The sequence below is a fragment of the Phyllobates terribilis genome, unplaced genomic scaffold, assembly GCF_046119375.1.
Source record: "Phyllobates terribilis strain yellow unplaced genomic scaffold, ASM4611937v1 Scaffold_4__5_contigs__length_816908805, whole genome shotgun sequence".
Classification (NCBI taxonomy): Eukaryota; Metazoa; Chordata; class Amphibia; order Anura; family Dendrobatidae; genus Phyllobates; species Phyllobates terribilis.
The window spans coordinates 92,045,370-92,071,084 of record NW_027362764.1 but is presented as its reverse complement, the minus strand read 5'-3'; positions in this window follow the sequence as shown (position 1 = coordinate 92,071,084).

Sequence of the window (25,715 nt, the reverse complement as noted above, 5' to 3'; positions counted from 1 at the left end):
CAATGAATTTACAACCATGATTAAATATTGCAATTATGGAAAGAAAAGCAAAAATGGTTCCAAAAGAATAAATGAAGAATTACTAGAATGCTTATTTACCACCTTCTAATTTAAACTTAAGAAACCAGAAATGAAACTGTTTGTTTCAGTATTGAAGTCAGTTCTTCCCAGTCATTTTTTTATAATGGAGCATCGACAGTTGTTTCGTTTTCAGCCTTATGGTAGAAATCGACTTAGATGTTGTGCCTGGAAAATGACAAGCATTTTTTTCTCTTTGCATTTGGCCTACATGGCTCTAAAGATTGTATCGATCTTCCCAAGGAACGTGCACTGCAAGAGTTATAAAACTTCCCAGTGATACTTCAGAAAGTAAAACAGTGTTGTTTCAGCACCTAGGCTTTTTATTTAATTTTGTTATTAAGGTTTTTCATTGATTTCCCAGTAGACAGTAGTATATCAATACCTCTATTCTCATTCAAGAGAAAAAAAATGTGTCTTTAGAGATAAAACCACAAAAGTTGGAGACGGGAGAAAGTGTAACATGTATTAAAGGGATTGAGCTTTAGCGGAATATGAAGAACTGGAGACTAGATTCTATTGGGTAATTCTATAATGGAGGAGTGTCTTTTCATGCATTGTTAAAGTGAACTTCTGAGGTCCACCAACCCTCCCAAACCACCACCATTATCTTATATATGTGTAAACAGGTACAAAACGGCACAGAAGATGAAGACTTAGTGATAACTGGAACCAATTGATTATTTATTTACAACAAACAATTTGGGTGAACAGAAATTAAATGTCTAAAGGTTTAGTGATTAGCAAGAAACGTTAAGCTTGTTCAGAATACTGGGGGTTATTATTCTAGGTATACAAACAGTATCTTTGTTTCACAACACAGTTTTGAATCACAAAGTTACCTAACTAATATACCAAACTATATTTCTTCTGGTACCTTTGTCCCGGATATGTCAAAGTCTGTGTAGTAGTTGTCACCACCGTCACCTAAGCGCTAAGTCTTTCATGTGTGTCACTGTACCAGTCTTCAAAGGGTGTCAGCGCTATTTCTCTGTTAGGTTGCAAGTCTATTGCTGCAGTATACTGATGAGTCACTTCACCAACGTGCCGTTCCAGCTGCCTCCATCTCCTAGAGTGTAGCCTGTGTCCTTTCCATATCGTCGCCTAAGTCTCCGTGTTTCAGTTCACCGAATCTTCCGAATATTCAACCGCTCACTCTATTGTCAGCATCCCTTTAAGAGCACACTGGATTGTCCATATCCCTTTAACTGCTCACTGGATTGTTTCCATTTAAGAAGGCTTCCTGCACTTCCCGCTTACAAGACCGTCCCTTTAAGAAGGCTTCCTGCACTTCCCGCTCACATAACTCTCCCTTTAAGATGGCTTTTTGCACTTCCTGTTCACACAACGGTCTGTACCTTTAGGAAGGCCTCCTGCCTTTAACCTGTCCCAAGATAGTCTGTTCCTTTAAATAGGCTTCCTGCCTTTATTCTAAGCTTCTTCTTAGTCTGGGCTAGAGATCTTGTCCTGCTGTTCTCAACTCTATTGGATGTGGCTGTAAGCCAGTTCAGCCAATACTGCACATCTGACACAGGTCCAGATGGTGACTTCTCCTCTGCTCTGGCCTCAGAGACTTTTTATATTTTCTATCTACAACACAGCTTGTCATATGACCTTATGCCTCTTGATTCTGCTTCCTACCCGGAACACACACATTTCTCGTTCCTGCTTGCTCTCTTTTGTTCCCCTTCTTATACCCTCTGGTCACTGGATGGCACTGTTTGTTTACTTAGAATCCACTGTGCATTCAGCTATATAAGTCTTTCACCTCCTTACATATGTCTTTCTTAACCCAGTCAAGTATACATAAGTGTGCAAAAAAATGTATTCTGGATTCTCAACACATGCTAATAACACAGCTCCAGTCCGGCGGAGTAATGCTTCAACAGTCCTGTTTTTGACACTGTAATCACTCCTCCTTTGGAGAGACTGATAACCTCTTTCTTTACTGATGTCATACTTGCAGCGCTTGAAGTAAAAAAGCCATCAATCACTTTTGGCTATGTGCCCATGACGCGCCCCCTGGGCCAGTGTTGTTTGGGGGATACCCGGAGCCGGATCAGATGGGGGTTGTAGTCTCCGAGTGGCGGTGACCCGGTCCGTGCCCAGGGTGTCAAGCTCAGTGTGTGGCAGTCCTTATAGATGTTACTAGATGTTCTTTTATGTCGACTACGCCACCCGTTGAATTGCGGTCAATACGGCCGCCGCTGCAGCAGGGTCCGCTGAGGCTGGTGGTGTGTGTGCAGCTCAGGTAGTATAACCCCCAACGGGAGGGGTATAGCCTCAGGGGGTCAGGTGTAGAGGATGGTGGTTGTGGAGGTGCAGTGAGGATGGTAATGAGACTCAGAGTCGGGCTGTGCAGTTCAGGGTCTTTACTTACTGCTGTTGTTCTGGTCACTCCGGCCTTGAGTGACCGCCCGAGCCGTGCTGCGTCCACGAGGTCCTGGACTCGGCCAACTCCCAAGTAATTCTGGAGCGTGATCCTGAGCTCCCTTTCTGACGTTCCTTCTCTCTGGCCTTCCCCACCAGGGATCCACCTAAGTCCGGCTCCCTCGGGCCTCTTGTTGGTAAACCCTTGTCTCTGGGTTCCCTGACCCTATTCTTGGTCTGCCTTCCGGGTGGATTTAGTGAGTGGTCGTGGCAGATCCTGCCCACGACCTCCGGTCTCTGGCTGAGGATTAGTGCCCTCCACCAGCTTGGGATCCGGTACCCTTGTGCCAACTCTTCACCCGCTGATCTAATCTTGGGTTCTTGGAGCTCTCTCTTCTCCCCCTCTGGGTCCTTCTTTCTCCTCTCTCTCTCTGGGCCTTGGAGCTGCTCTTCTCCTCTGCTCTCTTCCTCTGACTGACCTCTACAAAAGACCCTGATCTAAGATGGTTCCCACCTTATATACTCCCTCTATGTGTGAGCTCAGGTGACCAGCACCCAATGAGCTCCTAGCATTACCCAGACTGCTCCCCCTATCTGCCCCTACACTACTGGGATGTTCCACCCCCCTCCCACTCCAGCCAGGGACAGACACTGTCGTACCTGCACATTTCTCTAGTGGGAGTACCATTGGTCTGTCCCCCGGAAATGGGATGTGTGTAGTGCATGCAGCCTACTGAGCTCAGTTCCACACTCCATCCTTACCCGGGAGTGGAATACCACACCTCTGGCTTGAGGTGTAATACCCCTGTAGCAGCCGAATCCTCAGGGTGCTACACCCACATAGCAGATTTGATGCAGAGCGTTTTTGCCTCTCTCTGTCAGAAAAAAACGCATGCAGATTTACATGCGTTTTTTCTGCCAGAGAGAAGCATTTTTTCAGCGTTTTACATGCGTTTTCACATGCGTTTTTTCAAGTAGTTTTCCAAGCGATTTTGTGCATCACGTGGAAAAGTGTTTGACAAGTTGGTCACACAATATAAATCCATGCAACCGGCATGGATTTATAATGTGTGACCAACTGGTGCTTTAAATACAGCATCTATAGTAAAAAAAAGAGAATTAAAACCTTAAAAATAAAAAAAAAACTGTATACTCACCTCTCCGGTCTCCTCCAGTCTGCTCCCGTCCTCTCTCTTCGGCATCCCTCAGTGTACTATCAGGACCTGCGGTGACGTCATTTAGTCAGCTGATGGTCACGCGACCATCACCTAACCGCCGACGTCAGCGAACGCGTGACCATCAGGTGACTAAATGACGTCACCGCAGGTCCTGACAGTACACCACGGGACGCCAAGGAGAGAGGACGTGGCCGGGAGCAGACCGGGGGCCGCCGGAGAGGTGAATATACAGGTTTTGTTTATTTTTAACTTTTTTATTTCTATTTTTCACCGTGTGGTCGCCGGGATGAAGAGGAGTTGTAGTCTCCTCTTCATCCCGGGTACCACACACACCGCGATTACGCTGCAAATTCGCGGCCATTGAATTTAATTGAAACGCAGCAAATCCACATATACCTGCGGGTTTGCTGCTTTTCAATGTTCCTCAATGGCCATGAATTTGCAGCGTAATCGCGGTAGAAATGGTCATGCTGCATTTTGCAATGCAATGCGAATTCGGCGTGCAAGTTAGCGCATCATGTGCACAGCACATCCGAATTCACATTGCTTTGCATGGCAGACTGTTTTACAAGCGTTTTCGCAGCCGTAAAAACGCCACAAAAACGTTTACGTGGGCACTTAACCTTATGGCGGCAGGATTACAGCAAATGTGTCTGGACTATCCTGGATTGATATGAGGTTAGGTGCCCACGTAGTGTCTTTGTAGCGTTTTTGCGGCGCTTTTAACAGCTGCGAAAACGCTGCAAAAATGCTTGTAAAACAGTCTGCCATGCAAAGCAATGTGAATTCGGATGTGCTGTGCACATGATGCGTCAAATTCGCATTGCGCTGCAAAACGCAGCATGACCATTTCTACCGTGATTACGCTGCAAATTCGCGGCCATTGAGGAACATTGAAAAGCAGCAAACCCGCAGGTATATGTGGATTTGCTGCGTTTCAATTAAATTCAATGGCCACGAATTTGCAGCGTAATCGCGGTGCGTGTGGTACCCGGTATGAAGAGGAAACTACAACTCCTCTTCATCCCAGCTAGAAAAAAAGAAATAAAAAAGTTAAAAATAAACAAAATCTGTATATTCACCTCTCCGGCGGCCCCCAGTCTGCTCCCGGCCACGTCCTCTCTCCTTGGCGTCCCGCAGTGTACTGTCAGGACCTGCGGTGACGTCATTTAGTCACCTGATGGTCACACGACTGCTGACGTCGGCGGTCAGGTGATGGTCGCGTGACCATCAGCTGACTAAATGACGTCACCGCAGGTCCTGACAGTACACTGCGGGACGCCAAGGAGAGAGGACGCGGCCGGGAGCAGACTGGAGGAGACCGGAGAGGTGAGTATACAGGTTTTTTTTATTTTTAACATTTTAATTCTCTTTTTTTTTAACTATAGATGCTGCATTTAAAGCATCAGTTGTTCACACACTATAAATCCATGCCGGTTGCATGGATTTATATTGTGTGACCAACTTATCAAGCACTTTTCCAAGTGATGCTCAAAATTGCTTGGAAAAGTGCTGGAAAAAACGCATGCGAAAACGCATGTAAAAAAGCTAAAAAAAACGCTTCTCTCTGGCAGAAAAAAAGCATGTAAATCTGCATGCGTTTTTTTCTGCCAGAAAGAGGCAAAAATGCTCTGCATCAAATCTGCTACATGGGCACATAGCCTGACACCACACTGGACTATAGCTAAGTCAATTGACAAGAAATTGTTTTTTTTGCATACTTATCCACATTTGACTGTAACATCAAGGACATCATAGGAATTGTGAAATAAAGCTATGTAATGTATTAATGGCGACTTGGGAAGATTTGGAGCCCTCACAGGTTCCCTTTCCAATGGTTTTCCCACCAATTACACAGATCACCGTTTCAAAGACTAGATCATATATAGCATTCCCCAAAAGAAGCCTTCGCTTGAAGAAATGAGTCTTCAAAGTAAGTGTGATGCTCTCTGGCTCTAAGATAAAAGACTAAGGGTCAAAATTTAAAAGAATCCTTTAAGATGAGTGTAATAGAGAAGTGGTGAAACTGTGAGGATGCAATGAAATGAGATGTCAGTTAAAGGTGAAATGGAGACCACTGGAGTATTGGTAAAATGGAGATTAGGTAGCTGGACATGGGAAAGTAACTCTGGAGTATTAAGTTTCTCCCTTTTGGAAGAGAGTCATTTTGTAAACTTTGCCTTAGGAGCATTCATATTGAACTCCCTATTAGCAAGGTCTTTGAATAGAGACTAGGGGTCTTTGGTAAAAGTGTTCATACAGCATCTCCCAGCAAATGAGGGGAAACCTACTCTGCTCTGATGTAGAACAAAACTGTAAACCAGTGCTGTCCTCAAATGATGTCTTTTAAATGTGCCCCTGTTTAATGGCTGTGTCCAACCATGTAGAGGACATGGCCAAATATACCACAGCTCCTGGACAGAGGAGGAAGCAAAAGAGAGGATACAGACCGCACAGAAGGTGATTAAAGATGATTCTTTCTGTGAGGTAAAACAAGTTTTTAAACAGGTAGGGAAAACATTTTCCCTATAAAAATCAGCTGCTGTGATCCCATACTGTCCTGTCTATATCCTTTCTTTTGTATCCTCACCACCGAGGAGTTGTGGTATGATCAGACCATGTTCCTGTACGGTCAGACACAGCCATTACACAGTACACAGCAGGGGCACATTTATAAGATTATCTCAGCACAGGAACATTTTTTTAAACACATCCAATTGTGGTAACTATTATTATTGAAAGATCTACTGTATACATTAAAATGTACTTTGTTCATGGGAAAACTCCTTTAAATGGAATCTATCACCACATTTGACCTAGCTAAGCTATTAATTTGGGCATACAGGTTATAGACTGCTGAAAAAAAGTCTCACCTGTATGCCTCATGTCTGATGACTTGTTGTTGATAAATCATCTTTTATCACTTTATATAAATGACTTCTTCCAGGCTCTGGAGAGGACCCTGCTTGGAAGATAACTGCCCCCAGAGCTTATTTTACATGAAGGGGGAGCTACCATTGTGATGTGTAATGGTTACCAGTGTTACCAGTGTGATGTGTAATGGTTACTAGTGTTACCAGTGTGATGTGTAATGGTTACCAGTGTTACCAGTGTGATGTGTAATGGTTACCAGCATTACCAGTGTGATGTGTAATGGTTACCAGTGTTACCAGTGTGATGTGTAATGGTTACCAGCATTACCAGTGTGATGTGTAATGGTTACCAGTGTTACCAGTGTGATGTGTAATGGTTACCAGCATTACCAGTGTGATGTTTAATGGTTACCAGTAGTCGCCCGAGCATCATGGTGCTCGACAAGCTCGGCGCTCGGCGAGTATTTCTGGGTTGCTCGGGTGGGAACTCGGGTCCCCTTCCTGCATGTTTGGCGCTCTTTAGAGAGCCAATGAACATGCAGGGATTGCATGCAATGCATTGTAATGCAGTAGCCATGTTGGTTGTGGGCATTACAGTGATTGGCTGGCCGCACAACGTCATCAGGTGTATATCAGACCTGGCGCCGCCGTGCTCGTCACAGTCACTCCAGATCAGACAGTGTAGGGAGAGCTGCTGCTGTGTCAGGGAGAGATTTAATCGTGTATTAGGTAGTGTAGGGAGAAAAACCGTACATTACACATATCCATCTTAACAAACAGTCCTTTTGAGGACTAACTAATCCATCTGCAGAGATATCAGGCAGGCAGTGTATATAGGCAGGCAGGCAGGCAGGCAAAGGTATATAACAGACTGCAGTGCACATAGGACAAGAGGCTCCATTCCAGTTCTGTCGGCTGCTGCTGTTATATTTCTAGAAATAGGCCCGGGTCTCAGGAATAATTTTTTTTGCATCTTAATCCTCATAATTTGCTTAAAAAGCAATCCAGAGAACATGGTTTTTCTGCGCCATTTGCTTGTTGGCACTGCAGGATACAGCCAGGTCCTTTCCATATTACAGCGCTAAAAATCCAGCTATTTAAAACTGTATTTTCTCCGTCACACGGATCACATATACGTTGTCAGAAAATACTGCCATTTCTGGCCTGCATTAAAAAAAAATTTCAGTGTGTCAGCAAAGTTTTTGACACTGGTTTGCTGTTCAAAACAGTTACCTACAGGCCAGGTATTTAAAACTGTATTTTCTCCGTCACACGGATTACATATATGTTTTCAGAAAATACTGCCATTTCTGGCCTCCATTAAAAAAAAAATTCAGTGTGTCAGTGAAGCAATTGACACCAGATTGCTGTTCAAACTACTTACCTACATGCCAGGTATTTAAAACTGTGTTTTCTGCGTCACATGGATCACATATACGTTTTCAGAAAATATTGCCATTTCTGGTCTCCATTAAAAAATGTTTTCAGTGTGTCAGTGAAGCAATTCACAGCAGTTTTCTGTTCAAACTACTTACCTACAGGCCAGGTATTTAAAACTGTGTTTTCTGCGTCACACGGATAACATATACGTTTTCAGAAAATACTGCCATTTCTGGCCTCCATTAAAAAAAAATTTCAGTGTGTCAGTGAAACAATTCAGAGCAGTTTGCTGGTCAGACTACTTACCTACAGGCCAGGTATTTAAAACTCTGTTTTTTCCGTCACACGGATCACATATAAATTCGCTCCAAACTCAGTCATTTGTAGTGAGCGTGGAAGATACTGTCCTCCATTTAAAATGGGCAAGGCACATGGCAAGGGACGGGGAACTGGATGTGATGGTAATGGTGCATGCAGAGGCCGAGGACAAGGCCGTGGGCAAGTCGAAATTGTGCCACAACAAACACCCACATCTTATCGCCTGACCTTCCTGTCCCAATTTCTAGGGGACCGCAACACACCACTATTGAACCCAGAGCAGTGTCAAAAGGTTGTTGGTTGGATAGCGGATAATGCTCCAGTCACTTAGCCACCACCACCACCACCCTGTCTTCCACACGGTCAAGTCTCAATAGCCGTGAGTCTGGACCGCATATTCCTCACCCTGATCTTCCTTCCTCCCACCATGCCGAGTACCCAGAGACAACTGATCCCACACTTGGACACTCTGAAGAGCTGTTCACTTTTCCATTTATAGATTCGGGCCACTCGCCCGGTCCACTTGAAGCTGGGCAAGAGGAGATCGCGTGTAGCGATGCCCAAATATTTGCGCAGCCACGGTCACACGAAGGCGATGGTGGGAAAGTGTCACAAGAGGTGGACGATGATGAGACACAATTTCCAGAAAGTCAGGAGGAGGACCAGGGTGCGGAAGTGGAAGACGAGGTGGTGGATGATATAGTAACTGACCCAACCTGGCAGGAGGACATGCAGAGCGAGGATAGCAGCACACAGGGAGAGGGAGGCAGAGCACCCCAACAGGCAGGAAGAAGCAGTGTGGTGGCCGCAGACAGAAGGCAGGCAACCGTTCCCCGTAACACCAACACGAAGGAAGTCGCCAGTACAACTGTTAGGTCTTCCAGAGTCTGGTTGTTTTTTAAAGACTCTGCCGATAACCCAAAAAAGGCATTTGCACCACCTGCCAGGCAAATGTGGCACCCCAGGAGTCCGATTGCCACAGTGGCATTGCCTCCCTCACAAAGGGGGTGATGCCATGCCTGGAAGCAAGGACGGGTCCACTAATCAGGTTTTGCTGGCATGCAACACTTTCCTGGCTCCAGACCAGCAAGCGGAGCTCCTCCCCTTAGCAACTGGATCTGGAGGCGGGGTTAGTTAGTGTGAGAAGAACAGACAGGAGTTGAAGTCAGGACGTCGACGAGGAAAGACCTAGGGAGTGGAGCTGCACGGCAATTCACCCCAGAGGGAAGCGCAGAAGAACTGGACACCGGAGTCCGAGGTTGTGGGGCGCCGAAAGCACAGCAGCAGAAACCGGAGGGCAGGAGACTGCAGGTCTCCTGGCCCCATCAGACTCTCGGAGGCTCAGCAGCACAATAGGGCCCAGCACTGCCATGTGGGAGTGACACTCCAGGAAGCTAGCCAACACTGTACAGCCAGAGACAGCGTAGGGGCAATTTAACTCATTAACATATTGCCTGTTGGCAAATAGAACCCCCAACTAAAGCTCTATAAAACTTAACTTTTAATAATTAAATCCTTATTATAGTAGTAATTTATATTAAAATTCCAATATAGGCACAGGTAGTGAGGACTATCAGGATTATTCAATTGGCATAACTGTGTATCCAATAGCCATCCTATCTATTTCCATTATCATATGCTTGTGGCCGCGGACCACTTATTGCACTATTCCCTACCTGTCCTATTGTAAACTAAAATTATAGCCTCCCCGACATGTTTCGCCTAACCGGCGTCATCAGGATTTAATAAGGATTTAATTATTAAAAGTTAAGTTTTATAGAGCTTTAGTTGGGGGTTCTATTTGCCAACAGGCAATATGTTAATGACACTCCAGGAAGGCCCGAGCTTCCTGCCATACGGGTGAGCACAAAGACGTTTTACTCAGGGACGAGGGCCGCAGCATAGCTATACGCAGCAGGGCCAAAGAGGTAGCGCAAAGGGAAGGCCTACAACTTCTCCTGGCTAGGTTGATCCACAACTTGCTTCCAGGCCGCCTGGACCTCTACTACCAGCTAGTACCCGTGCCCCGGTCTGCCTAACCACAGCAAGTAAAGATAAGAGGAAACCGCCATTAAGTTGTGGACTGATTATTAACTGTGCCATCCTCTGCACTACACCATAACAGCAACATCTACACTGCCCTAGAGCTAAGCTCTACCTGTGGAGAGCTAAACCAACTCTGCTGCATTAACAACAGCTCCAGAGGACCTGTTCCGCAGTGGCGGCACCGATTACCCCACGGCCCAGGGGGCGCGTCAACTTGGCGTCACGAACAGGATTCACGGGTATAACCGGGTCCTGTGTACCATAGACTGTACTGAACTGTGTTATCACGTCATTTGCCGTCAGCCGAGGGGACGCAGGAGGCCCGATCCGGAACCGCTGGGTAAGAGATCCTTCCACCTACAGAGCACCATACTGGTACGTCAGCAGACGCCCAGGGCCTGGCTGAGGTTCACTAGGGGGGAGGAGGATGCCCAACCGAGGAGAGGATTCAGCCTCGGCCGCCGCCACTGTAATGCCGTTATCGATGCCATATATACCAGGGGCGGCGTGGTTGTCCCAGTACTCAGGGGAGTCTCACACCCTGAACGACTTTGAGGAGAGACTGCGCAGTTTGTTTAAAGGGTACCCCCTGTCAGAGGAGCAAAAAGTCAGCATCCTCATAGGCCAGCTAATCGGTGCAGCCCAGAGAGATGTGAAGTCCTGGCCGGGAAGGGACAAAGGCACTGTCAAGGTAATACTGGCCCGGTTGAAGGATACCTTTGACACCCTCAGCCGAAATTAAAATGAAGTTCTACGGGTGCAAACAAAGGGTGCAGGACAGTGTACGGATTTATGTTCTAAACCTGCAAGAGGCGCTGCGGGCCATTGAACAGGTGGACCCCGTCAGTGTGCGAGACAAGGACCGATTGCTAACTGAGCAGTTTATTGAGGGGCTCCTGTCTAACGCTCACCGGACACAGCTGCGCATTATGGCTCTGCAAAACCCTGATCTGGACTTTGCGCAATTTAAAGACCGAGCCATCCGGGTGCTGTGAGAACCAACCTCAGGCGGCACTGCATCCCTCCGGTGTCCAGCTATCACATACCACCAGGAGGTGGCGTCCTTCCCCCCAGCACCTGTGGAGGCTGACGCGCAGACACTAGACAATGACCCGTCTGCAGACCTACGCCTTCAGGTCCAGGAGCTGACCAAAAGTGTGGCTACACTAACTAAAACCGTGCAGGCCATGCAAGTGTCTCCAAAGGAAAAGATCCAGCTGGCTTCCAGTCCAGATGACGTCCCGTGGTGACGACAGAGAAGAATTCCACCGACCAGAGGTAGGAACAGCGATCGCTACGACCAGGACGGACAACCCATCTGCCGCCGCTGTCAAAAGGCGGGGCACTACGCAAGATTCTGTAATTTAAACGAGCAACCCCTGGGGCAGAGGGCCAACACCCAGGAGTAAGACAACCAGGCCCACAAAGCTGGCGAGACAAGTACGCGGGAGGACGGCCGGTCCTACCTGTCGTGCTTGATGGCATCCAGATGAACGCACTGTTGGACACTGGGTCCCAGGTGACAACGATGCCATATATCCTTTATAAACAATACTGGACTGATTCAGATATTACCCGCCATCCAGATGAACATCTTAGTATCTATGCCAACAATGGTCAGCCCTTGCCTCAGGTGGGGTATAAAGAGGTGACCATAAAAGTTGGCCTAGTAGAACTGCCATCACAAGGAATTGTTGATATTGATCACCGAGAAAGTCATCCTATGATAACTATAGGCACCAATGTGATAGAGAATTGTCTTGGGGAAATTATTCTTTTGTTGCAGCAGGTCGCAGAGACTGCCAGTTCCAGTCAGCAGCGAATTCTGCAGAAGGAGATCAGAGCCCTGATGAAAAGACAACAGGTAGATCTGTCTGGTGGAGAAGTTGGCAGTGTCAGGATGAGTGATCAATTCCCCATTGCAATGCTCCCTAGGAGTGAAATGTTAATATGGTGTCGGGCAGCAATAGGTCTCAGGGGTCAAGATTATCAGGCCATGGTAGAACCTGTGTACTCTGATAGTAGGCCCACCATCTTGACAGCCAGGGGGGTAGTCGATGTCCGCAAGGGGAGAGTACCGATACGCATCCTGAATTGTGGGGAGAAAGAGGTCCATTTACCCCGGTATGCTACCCTTGCTAAGCTGTTCACTGTCAGTAACAATGCAATAAAGGCAGTGGAACCCTTGCCTCCATCCAAACCGGCGGAGGATAACAGCTCCAAGGTGTAGATGAAGGATTGGTGTCAGAAGCTACAAGTAGGCACCGACTCCACCCCTTTGCACCAAAAGCATGGAGTATACTGGGTGGTCCAAGAATATGAGCGAGTCTTCAGCAAACAGCCACTAGGCTTTGGGCAGGTAAAAGAGGTCCAACATCATATCCCCACAGGAGATCATGCCCCCATTAAAGAGAGGTACCGGCCTGTACTCCCAGTTCACTATCAATGTGCCAAAGGAATGTAACGGGAGATGAAGGAGGCTGGGGTGATCAGAGATAGTTGTAGCCCCTGGGCAGCTCCATTAGTTCTCGTTAGAAAGAAGGATGGTACAATGAGGATGTGTGTTTATTACAGGCAGATTAACCGCATTACACATAAGGATGCCTACCCATTACCCAGAATTGAGGAATCATTAGCAGCATTGAGATCAGCTAACTATTTCTCCACTTTGGATCTCACCAGTGGGTATTGGCAGGTTCCTGTGGCAGAGGCAGACAGAGAAAAAAACGCGTTTACAACACCAATGGGCCTTAGCGAGTTCAACTGCATGCCATTCGGGCTCTGCAACGCCCCAGGAACCTTCCAGCGGTTAATGGAGTGTTGCCTAGGACACAAAAACTTTGAAACCGTCCTGCTGTACCTAGATGATGTAATTGTCTACTCAAAGACATATGAAGACCACCTAGAGCACCTGGCCAAGGTGTTCGAAGCCCTATCTGGTTATGGCCTGTAGGTAAAGCCGTCCAAGTGCCACCTGTTGAAGCCCAAGGTGCAGTACCTAGGTCATGTGGTAAGCTCCGAAGGTGTAGCACCAGACCCTGAAAAAGTCACCGTGATCAAGGACTGACCAAGACCCTCCACTATCAAGGAAGTGTGGCAGTTCCTCGGCTGGTAGGCTACTACTGGAGATTCATGAAGGGTTTCACCAAGATAGCGGCACCCATGCAGGACCTCTTCGTGAGCCAGTCCAAGAAGGCCAAGAACCCGAAACCTCCGTTCAAATGCAGTAAACCAGAAGATCAATCTTTCACTCGACTGAAAATGTCTCTTGCGGGAGACGAAGTCCTGGCCTTACCCCGACTATGGCCAACCCTTTATACTTCATATGGATGCCAGCAATGTGGGATTGGGAGTGGTGCTGTCCCAGATACAGCAGGGCAGAGAGAGAGTGATTGCCTACGCCAGCAGGAAGCTCCGGCCCACGGAAAGGAACCCCGACAACTATAGTTCCTTTAGGTTGGAGTTTCTAGCCATAGTCTGGGCTGTAACAGAGCGCTTCAAACACTACCTCACCTCCTCCAGATTTACCGTCTTCACGGATAACAACCCGCTGACGCACCTGGAGACTGCGAAGCTTGGTGCCCTAGAACAACAATGGATTGCCCGACTGTCTAACTACGAGTTTACCATCAAGTATCGGGCGGGGCATAAAAACACAAATGCTGATGCACTGTCCAGGATGCTCAACTTGCCAGAAGGGGGAGAAGACCTGGAAGATCTGGAGGAGATAGAGCTACTCGCTTTACCTCGTCACGGGGTGACCCAGTGCTCCCACTGTGTGAGGGACAAGTGCTCCGCCAGCAGAGAGGCCACGTTCAACCCATTGCCCCATCATGGATGGGCAGAGACGAAGGATAGCGACCCAGCTGTCAGCCTGGTAAAGGAGATGCTGACGCAAGCTGACTCATACCCTGATCCAGATGCCCCACAGGAGACCCAACAGTTGTGGAAGAAGAAGGGCAAACTGTTCATCTACGAAGGAAAGCTGTGTCGAAGAAGTATTAACTCCCAGACACACAAACTGGTCTGGCAGGTGGTAGTCCCGAGGCGGGGTGCGCCAATGGTCTTAGAAGCGTACCATGATTGAGCAGGACACTTCGGGTGGAAGAAGTTGGAAGTCCTGCTACGTGAGTGATTTTACTGGGTTGGCATGAGGAAAGCAATCGAGAGATGGTGTCAACAATGTGGTCCATGCAACCTGAGAAGGAAAGACCGTGATAGCCAGAGGGCTCCCCTGCAGCCCATAATCACCAAGCAGCCACTTGAACTGGTAGCCTTGGACCACGTGAAGCTATCCCAAAGCAGGGCAGGCTATGTGTACGCTCTCACCATAGTAGACCACTACTCCAGGTTCTTGGTAGTAGTGCCAGTGAAAGACCAGATGGCTCAGACGGCAGCCAAAGCGTTCCAACAGCACTTTTGTCGCCCGCACGGTTACCCTGAACGGGTGCTTACCGACCAAGGTCCAGCCTTTGAAGCAGAGGTGTTCCAGGAATTCTGTAACTTGTACGGCTGCAAGAGAATAAGGATGATGCCGTATCATCCCCAGACCAATGGGTTGTGTGAGAAGATGAACCAGGTGGTAATAGACCTGTTGAAGATGTTGCCCCTTGAAGAGCGTAGCCTGTGGCCAGAGAAGTTACCAGATTTGGTGGACCTATATAACCACATCCCGGTGAATTCCACCAACTGTACACCCGCTTACCTGATGAGAGCAAGACCTAGAAAGCTACCCATTGACCTAGACATGGGAGTTTTAACACCAGAGATGACATCACGAGATGCAGATTGGGATACAGAGCGGCAGCAACAATAACGCAAGGTGCAAGAATATGTGGAGAGAAGTTTGTCCCAGGCGAGACAGAAGCAGGAGAAATCTTACAATCAGCACGTGCCTGCAGTTCCCTTGTCACCTGGAGAACAAGTACTCAAAAGGAAGAGACGAGTCCACAAATTAGATGACCAGTGGGAGGTTGAGTCATACACCGTCCTAACCTCAAATTATGATAACAACAAAGGGTGCCTCATCAGTAAAGATGGAGTGGAAACTTCAGCGGCAGTCTCAAGAGACCACTTGAAGATATGTCTTGAACAGTTGAAACACAGAGAAGAAGACCAAGACAGCCCTCAGCCCACAGAAAAAGTGGAGGAAAACGGTCCAGACAGTCATTGGAGCATTTCCCCGGTCTTGGACACAGGTGAACAGAGCAATTGTGGTACCTGTCCTAACCTTTCTCCAAGCGGCCTCACCGGAAGCTGCAGAGGCTCCAGAACATCTGGAAGACCAGTCGGCCCCAGAGACAGATGCTTCATCAGCAGCAGATCAGGAGAATCTACCCTCTGCTAGCAGTGAACCTGTCATACCCAGGGTGAGTCAAAGAATTCGTAGGAGATTGCCCAGCCTACTGGTGTTACCTCAGACTACCCGTAGTGTAGTTCACACTGAACCCACCACACCAGAGGTAGACACTAGGGACTAGGGTAGGTCAGTAACAACAAATGTACTACGTAGATCGACCCGGAGTATTAAAGGTCAGCTCCCTGCCCGCTGGAGGAACTAAAGTGTAAGAGAACTAAAGAGTATGTTATAAATAGTTGTAATCATTAAATAATGCTAGAAATATATATATTTGTTAAATTTATGGACAATTGGACCACAGGACTAGGTGTGGTCAGGACAATGTTGGATAGTTACTAATTTGGCCTAGAAAATAAACCGCAGGCGTGGCTGAAGACCAGGCTCACCGAAAGAGTGCCCTGAAGCCATGCCCGGGAACGATACACAAAGTGGGTTGATGCGGTTCCGACCAGCCAAATTTCAGTTACCCGGATTGTGGTGTAAAGACTAAGCGCCGCAGTGACTGCTGTATATTTTTGCTTGGGTTTTTGTAGTTTTTGCTTTTTGAGGTTTTGTAAACTGTTTGTAATGTGAATTGTTATTGTTAATTGTTAATTTTAAAAGGTATCCTCAGTCCAGGGGTAATGAAGTTAACAAGGGGGGAATGTGGCACCCCAGGAGTCCGGTTGCCACAGTGGCATTGCCTCCCTCACAAAGGGGGTGATGCCATGCCTGGTAGCAAGGAGGGGTCCCCTAATCAGGTTTTGCTAGCATGCAACACTGTCCTGTCTCCAGAGCAGCAAGGGGAGCTCCTCCCCTTAGCAACTGGATCTGGAGGCGGGGTTAGTTAGTGTGAGGAGAACAGACAGGAGTTGAAGTCAGGACGTCGACGAGGAAAGACCTAGGGAATGGAGCTGCACGGCAGTTCACCCCAGAGGGAAGCGCAGAAGAACCGGACACCAGAGTCCAAGGTTGTGGGGCACCGAAAGTCCAGCAGCAGAAACCGGAGGGCAGGAGACTGCAGGTCTCCTGGCCCCATCAGACGCCCGGAGGCTCAGCAGCACAATAGGGCCCAGCACCGCCACGTGGGAGCGACACTCCAGGAAGGCCCGAGCTGCCTGCCATACGGGTGAGCACAAAGACGTTTTACTCAGGCACGAGGGCTGCAGCATAGCTATATGCAGCAGGGCCAAAGAGGTAGCGCAAAGGGAAGGCCTACAACTTCACCTGGCTAGGTGGATCCCCCAACTTGCTTCCAGGCCGCCCGGACCTCTACTACCATTTAGTACCCGTGCCCCGGTCTGCCTAACCACCGCAAGTAAAGATAAGAGGAAACCGCCATTAAGTTGTGGACTGATTATTAACTGCGCCATCCTCTGCACTACACCATAACAGCAACGTCTACACTGCCCTAGAGCTAAGCTCTACCTGTGGAGAGCTAAACCAACTCTGCTGCATTAACAACAGCTCCAGAGGACCTGCTCTACAGTGGCGGCTCCCTTTAGCCGCATACCACAGGTGGCGTCACAAACTGTATATAATAACTTTAATTCCCCTGTAAATACCCCTTTTTACTGACCGCCCTGGGTCACGGACCGGGTCACCGCCACTGTGACATCTCCCCTAGCAACGACCGGCCCGGCACCGAGTACCCCACGACCCAGGGGGTGCATCACCAGCATCAGCAGGGGTGGCAAAACGACCAGCCTGACCACCACCAGCATGATCAGGCACATGGCAGCAAAGCACCCGACTTTGTGGGCCAAACCCCAGGGTCCAGGAACAGTGTCTGCGGGTGGCAACATTGCTTCTTCCGCTGTTGTGCATGCAAGCTAATCCCTTGTCCATGGTGCATGCGAAGATGCCTCCTGCCCTGCACCTGTCGTTGCACACTCTTAAGCAGCAGCATCAGGAAGCACGTCCGTGTCCTTGTCCCAGCACAGCGTTCAGTTGTCCATACCCCAGTCCTTAGAACGCAAGCGCAAATATGCAGCCAACGCCCCACAGGCCACACTACTAAATTCTCACATTTCACGACAGCTTGCGCTCGAAATGTTGCCTTTTAGGCTCTTGGAGACGGAAGCATTCCGCAACCAGATGGCGGCAGCCGACCCTAGGTATTCAATCCCCAGCCACCACTATTTCTCCCAGTGTGCCGTCCCCGCATTACACAAGCACGTGTCCTAAAACATTAGCCGTGCTCTCAACAACGCAGTTACCGGTAAAGTCCACCTAACCACGGACACGTGGACAAGTGCTTGTGGGCAGGGATGGTACATCTCGCTGACGGCATACTGGGTTAACATAGTGGAAGCCAGGACCCAGTCGGACCTCCCGACGCCAAGGATTGCGGGCCCTAGGTCAATCAGGGTTGCCCCCACGGTCTACAGCTCCTGCACCTCATCCTCCTCAGCCTCCTCCTCCTCTTCAGCCTCCATCTCCGAAATGACCACATCAGTCACAAGCTGGAAGCACTGCAGCACTGCCTCGGCCAAGCGGCAACAGGCTGTGCTGGCGCTAATATTCTTAGCTGAAAACCCGCACAATGCTGAAGAGTTGTGAACAGCTCTGAAAGAGCAGGCAGATCTGTGGCTCACACCGCTGAATCTACTGCCAGGCATGGTCGTGTGTGACAATGGCCGGAGCCTGGTGGCGGCTCTGAGGTGAGGCGAGCTCACACACGTACCATGCCTGGCCCATGTGCTTAACCTCGTGGTTCAGCGGTTTCTCAAATACTACCCGGAGCAGCCGGATCTGCTTGTTAAAGTACGCCGCCTGTGTGCCCATTTTAGGAAGTCAGCTACAGCTTCCACCTCCCTTGCAGTGTTTCAGCAGCGTTTGCAGCTTCCAGCTCACAGACTGGTGTGTGATGTCCCCACGCATTGGAACTCTACACTGCGGATGTTTGGAAGGATTTGTGAGCAGAAGAGGGCAGTTGTTGAGTACCAGCATCAACAAGGCCGTCGGTATTCAGTTCAGACTCCATACATAAGACCTCAGGAGTGGACATGGATGTCAGACATATGTACCATCCTCCAAAACTTTGAGGACTCCACCAAGATGGTCAGCGGCGATGACGCCATAATTAGCATCACCATCCCGCTTCCCTGTCTTCTGAAACGCTCTCTGCTCACAATCAAAGAGGATGCATTGCAGGCGGAGCATGATGAGATGGAGCAAGGAACCATACAGGGTGATTACACACAGCCAAGCCTCATCTCATCCCAACGTGGATTGGGTGACAATGAGGAAGAGGAAGAGGAGGAGGAAGGACAGGTGCTAGTTTCATGCACTATAGACGTTACTACCTGCACAGCTGTCATACCGTCTGTTCAGCGTGGATGGCCAGAGGACAGAGAGTAGGAGGAGAAGTAGAGCATGGTCAGTCATCTATGGATGGAAGGCTATTGAGTGTCATCATAAAGAAAGGTGGCTATATTGATCACTAATTTTTTTGGTGTTTGTTTTTGCATGTCAGAAATGTTTATTTCTAAATTTTGTGCACTGATATTGGTTTACCTGGTGAAAATAAACAAGTGAGATGGGATTATATTTGGTTTTTATTAAGTTACCTAATAATTCTGCACAGTAATAGTTACCTGCACAAACAGATAGCCTCCTAAGATAGCCAAATCTAAAAAAAAACCACTCCAACTTCGAAAAATGTTAAGCTTGGATATTTATGAGTCTTTTGGGTTGATTGAGAACATAGTTGTTGATCAATAATAAAAATAATCCTCTAAAATACAACTTGCCTAATAATTCTACACACAGTGTAGACGGTACTACCTGCACAACTGTTATATTGTCTGATCAGCGTGGATGGCCTGAGGACAAAGAGGAGGAGGAGAGCATGGTCAGTCGTCCTCTTGGTGAGGACATGGAAGTCTTGCCTGTTAGCAGTCTGGCACGCATGGCTGAGTTTATGTTACACTGCCTTTCCCATGACCCTCGCGTTCTCAAAATTTTGGGTGGCAGTCATTACTGGTTAGTGACAATTCTAGACCCAAGCTACAAGGAGAACTTTATATCTCTTATTCCTGAGACGGACAGGTCTACAAAAATGGGGCTGTACCAGACGGCCCTTGTTGCAGAACTATTAAAAAAATTCCCATCTGAAATTGCTGGCAGCAGAGGGCACACTTTGTTGGACAACCAAGGAATACAGGCGAGAAAGACACAGCTTCAATCCAGCAGAGGCAGGGGAACACTGTCAAAGTTCTGGGAGAGTTTCTCAGACCCTCCCATCGGTCAGGCCCTGAGGCGCGGGGTACTCTCACAAGGAGTGCAAAGTTTGGGAAGATGCTGAGGGAGTACCTTGCCGACTGTACCAATGTCCTCCGTGATTCCGCTGTGCCTTATAATTATTGGGTATCCAAGCTGGATACGTGGAAAGAACTGGCTCTCTATGCCTTGGAGGTCCTGGCCTGCCCTACTGTCAGCTTTTTATCAGAGCGGGTTTTTAGTGCCACTGGTGGAATTATAATTGATAAGCGCATCCGCCTGTCAACTGAAAATGCTAACAGGCTAACTCTTATAAAAATGAACAAGGGCTGGATTGGGCCAGACTTCTCAACATCACCGAATGACAGCAGCATAACATAAACTCCAATCCAGTGTCTTTTCTTGGGAGGTGTATTCCCATGCACCTTTTCAGACCCACACATGGGTATACGCTTCCTGATTTTGGCTATTTGCTCTTGTCCTCCTCCTTCTCCTCATCCTCCACCACTATATCACCAGGGTGACCATGGTCCGTGATGCAACACCCACCTAATTTATTTAAAGGGTGTTTATGATGCCCGTAAAAAAAATTTTTTATACAGTATGTTCAAGTATACCCCCCAGGGTTAAATGTTTGTCATCCCATACACTTAGTGCATGGGCATTACAAGTATAGGAGGCCCGCTCCTTTCTAATGGGAACATATCGTACCTTGTTACTGTGGCCCTGCTCCGTGTGTCTTTAAATTCTTAGTGGTGTTTTTACTAAAATTCATCAGCCGTTGAACTCACTGCATACCCTATAACTGTATAGCAGACTCTCTCCTTTCTAATGGGAACATGTCGTACTGGTTACTGTGGCCCTGTTCCGTGTGTCTTTAAATTCTTAGTGGGGTTTTTCCTAAAGTTGATCAGCCTTTGGACTCACTGCATACCCTATAACTGTATAGCAGACCCTCTCCTTTCTAATGGGAACATGTCGTACCTTGTTACTGTGGCCCAGCTCCGTGTGTCTTTAAATTCTTAGTGGGGTTTTTACTAAAATTGGTCAGCTGTTGGACTCCCTGCATACCCTATAACTGTATAGCAGACTCTCTCCTTTCTAATGGGAACATATTGTACCTTGTTACTGTGGCCCTGCTCCATGTGTCTTTAAATTCTTAGTGGTGTTTTTACTAAAATTGGTCAGCCATTGGACTCACTGCATACCCTATAACTGTATAGCAGACCCTCTCCTTTCTAATGGGAACATGTCGTACCTTGTTACTGTGGCCCTCCTCCGTGTGTCTATAAATTCTTAGTGGGGTTTTTACTAAAATTGGTCAGCCGTTGGACTCACTGCATACCCTATAACTGTATAGCAGACTCTCTCCTTTCTAATGGGAACATGTCGTACTTGTTACTGTGGCCCTGCTCCATGTGTCTTTAAATTCTTAGTGGGGTTTTTCCTAAAATTGTCAGCCGTTGGACTCACTACATACCCTATAACGGTATAGCAGACCCTCTCCTTTCTAATGGGAACATGTCGTAGCTTGTTACTGTGGCCCTGCTCTATGTGTTTTTAAATTCTTAGTGGGGTTTTTCCCAAATTTTGGCAGCCCTTGCAGTCACAGCATGGGCATTACCACTATAGGAGACCGGCTCCTTTATAATGGGAACATTTTTTTTACTGAGACCCTCCTCTATGTCTCTTCAAAGGGGTTTTGGGTTGCGTCCAAATTTTTGGCAGCCCTTGCAGTCACTGGATACGCAATAACAGTATAGGAGACCCACTTGTTAATAGTGGGTACAACAAAGCATAGCCGGCTGATGGCTCTCTAACAATAGCTAGGGCCGACTGCTGGCCTTTTAAGAATAGTAAGGGCTGTCTGATGTCCCTATAAAAATAGGCTTTATGACTTTCACAGGCCCTCCATCATAAATAAAACAGGATGTGTCTGATGATGTGTCACACACCACATTGCCAGATAAGGTTGTAAAATGTTAAAATGACATTTCCCGGTGAATGCATTTGTCTTAAAAAAAAGCTTAAAAAAAAACAAAACAATAGGATCTTTCTTTAGTATAAAAAACAGCGTCACCAATTTAACAACAATGTAATCACATTGTTCAACTCATGCACCTCCTCCTCCATCTCCGAAATGACCACATCAGTCACAAGCTGACAGCACTGCAGCACTGCCTTGGCCAAGCGGCAAAAGGTTGTGCTGAAGATAACATGCTTAATTGACAAACCGCCCAGCACTGCAGAGTTGTTGAAAGCTGTAACACAGAAGCCTAATCTGTGGCTCTCACCGCTGAACATACAACTAGTCATGGTCGTGGGTGACAATGGGAGGAACCTGGTGACGGAGAAATGACAGCCGGGGTAGATACGGTTTCCCTCTATGCCAATCCTTTCACCGAGCTAAAGAATATGGCTGTGGTGAAATACAACTCCCACTGAGAAGCTGTTTCAAACCGAAAAACATTCTGCCCACCAGAGGATTTGATTCTAAGGGCTAACCTTTCTCCCCCGCTCAAGAGCCCTATAGCTGCTGCAAAGTTAGCGCTATCATGAACTCTCCTGAGGTAGAAGCCAAGGCACACCAGAGGATTCTCTGGTGGGACCGTCCAACCCTGCCAAGAAGCAGTCCTGGCTAAGAAAAGTGTGAGGAAAGGTTCCCGGACACTCTATGGCTGCTTTTTTAATGAGGAGGAAACACACGCAAACACGGGGAGAACATACAAAGTCCTTGCAGATGTTGTCCTTGCTGGAATTTGAACCCAGGATCCCAGCGCTGCAAGTCTTCAGTGCTAACCACTGATCCAATGTGCTGCCGTTCACCCTCTAATATCTAACAGGCTGGAGAAACTTTCACCTACTGCCACTCTATCTTCAGCTCCTTTGTGAGAAAATGTATTTGGGCAGCCACTCAGTCTACCAAATAAAATTCCTGAGAAGGAAATTGGGGATGGCTTCACTACTGGTACTGGGGGCAGTGCTAATACCATGGCGTCGTACTATAGTTTGCTGGAAATATTCCAGGCTGGTAGGAGGCAAGCAAATTCCCACAGAAAAGTACCAGCAGTAATGTTCAGGGACCCACACTTGTAGAAGACGAAGACAACACCGGGAGAAATTGTGATGGCTGGGGACCGAGTATGGACACGAGGCATGAGGCATGTGGTTGTGAAAAGCTTCCGCCTCCACGGGCCTAAAAGGCCACATTTCAAGTGAAAGCAGCTTTACAGGACTTCCTGTGAGAAATGACACGCAGGGTAGATAGGGTTTCCCTCTTTGCCCGTCCTTTCACCGAGCTAAATACAACTGTCAGCAAAAAATGTTGTGGACTGGCTCCGTACTCTCACATTCACCTGTCCACGTGTTTGTGGTTAGGCGGTCCTTCCCAGTAAGTGCACTGGGGAGGGCACGGGTAATGTTGTGGGACTCGTGCTTGTGGAAGGCGGAGGCGGAAATATAGTGGAGGCTGGGGACCGAGTATGAACACCCGGCCGTCGCCAGCATGAGGTTGTGAAAAGCTTCCGCCTCCACGAGCTTAAAAGGCCATATTTCAAGGGCAAAAAGCTGCCCAGAAATCTGGCAGTTTAGTGTTGCAGCCTGTGGGTGGGTGGGTGGCTGGCTGCATACTTGCACTTGCATTCCAAATAACAGAAAACTAAGCAGATGTTGACCTCTATCATCATCATGGCCTCACCTCGGCACTATGAACTCTCCTGAAGGAGAAGCCAGGGCCCGCCGGAGGAGTCTCCGGTTCTCTGGTGGGCCTGTCCAACCCTGCCGAAAAGCAGCCCTGGCTAAAAAAAGTGTGGGGGAAGGTTCCCGGACATTCTATGGCTGCTTTTTTAATGTGGATCGACCATGCTTATGCATGTTATTTCTAAAACCACATTACAGATCAGTCCATTGTCCAACTCTGTATTCAAGAAATTAAATGCGCAAAGAAAGATGTGTGTGTGTCAAAGCACCACCGACAAGGGTGAGTTGATGTTGGACGGGCTGCCATTGCTTCTGCAACAAGCTGAATTACAGGCCTTCCTGTGAGAAATGACATGCAGGGTAGATAGTGTTTCCCTCTATGCCAGTCCTTTCACCGAACTAAATATAACTGTCAGCAAAAAAAGTTGTGGACTGGCTCCGTACCATCCCTGGCCACATTCACCTGTCCCCGTGTTTGTGGTTAGACGGTCCTTCCCAGTAAGTGCACTGGGGAGGGCACGGGTAATGTTGTGGGACCCGTGCTTGTGGAAGGCAGAGGCGAAGCCGGGAAATATAGTGGCGGCTGGGGACCGAGTAAAGTTCAGGGACCCACGCTTGTAGATGACGAAGACAACACCGGGAGAAATTGTGACGGCTGGGGACCGAGTATGGACACGAGGCATGAGGCATGTGGTTGTGAAAAGTTTCCGCCTACACGAGCCTAAAAGGCCACATTTCAAGTGCAAGCAGTTGTTAAAAATTTGACAGTATAGTATTGCAGCCTGTGGGCGGGTGGGTGGCTGGCTGCCTGCATACTTGCGCTTGCATTGTAAGGAATGGGGTAGGGACAACTGAACGCTGCAGTGGGACAAGGACGTGGACGGTGATTGTTGCAAGTCTGCAACGACAGGTTCATGGCGGGAGGCATCTTTGCATGCGCCAAGGATCACTTATGTTGGGCACACTTTTAAGCAGTGACCTGGGAGTTAGAGATGCTTCCAGAGGTCTTCCCCATGCTGTTCCCATGACTTTTCAGCATTGTATGCATGTGTCTGATGATGTGTCACACACCACATGGTCAGATAAGGTTGTCAAATGTTAAAATGAAATTTCCTGGTGAATGCATTTGTCTTGGTTGAAAGCAATGCAAAAGTGCAAAAACGCATCAAAAACGCTACGTGTGAACATAGCCTAAGGTGTGGAGGAGTATTTTTGTTTTTGGTTATTTATTTTATATACATTGTACATGTCATGGAAAGTATGTTCCTTAACATATTTCCCAGGAAAATCCATTTTGATTTAGTTTTGGTATGTTTTATTGTGAGTCCGTAAAAGTGGCGTAATACCTCTGACAACATTGTTGACAGAAGTGACCTGGGAGTCAGAAATGCTTCCAGGGGTCTTCCCCGTGCTGTCCCCATGTCATTAGAGCACTGTTCCCATCGATTTGGGCAATTTTTAGGCCCTCTGCAGACCACCGGGGGGAGCCGCCTGAAAAATGCTCAAGTTTCCCATAGACTTACATTGGACTCGTTGCTCGGGTCGAGCACCCGAGTATTCCAATTTGCTCAACCCGAGCAACGAGTACCTGAGCATTTTAGTGCTCGCTCATCACTAGTTACCAGTGTTACCAGTGTGATGTGTACTGGTTACCAGTGTTACCAGTGTGATGTGTAATGCTTACCGGTTTTACCAGTGTGATGTATAATGGTTACCAGTGTTACCAGTGTGATGTGTAATGGTCACCTGTGTTACCAGTGTGATGTGTAATGGTTACCAGTGTTACCAGTGTGATGTGTAATGGTTACCAGTGTTACCAGTGTGATGTGTAATGGTTACCAGTGTTACCAGTGTGATGTGTAATGGTTACTAGTGTTACCAATGTGATGTGTAATGGTTGCCAGTGTTACCAGTGTGATGTGTAATGGTTACCAGTGTTACCAGTGTGATATCTAATAGTTACCAGTGTTACCAGTGTGATGTGTAATGGTTGCCAGTGTTACCAGTGTGAGGTGTAATGGTTACCAGTGTTATCTGTGTGATGTGTAATGGTTACCAGTGTTACCAGTGTGATGTGTAATGGTTACCAGTGTTACCAGTGTGATGTGTAATGGTTGCCAGTGTTACCAGTGTGATGTGCAATGGTTACCAGAGTTACCAGTGTGATATGTAATGGTTACCAGTGTTACCAGAGTAATGTGTAATGGTTGC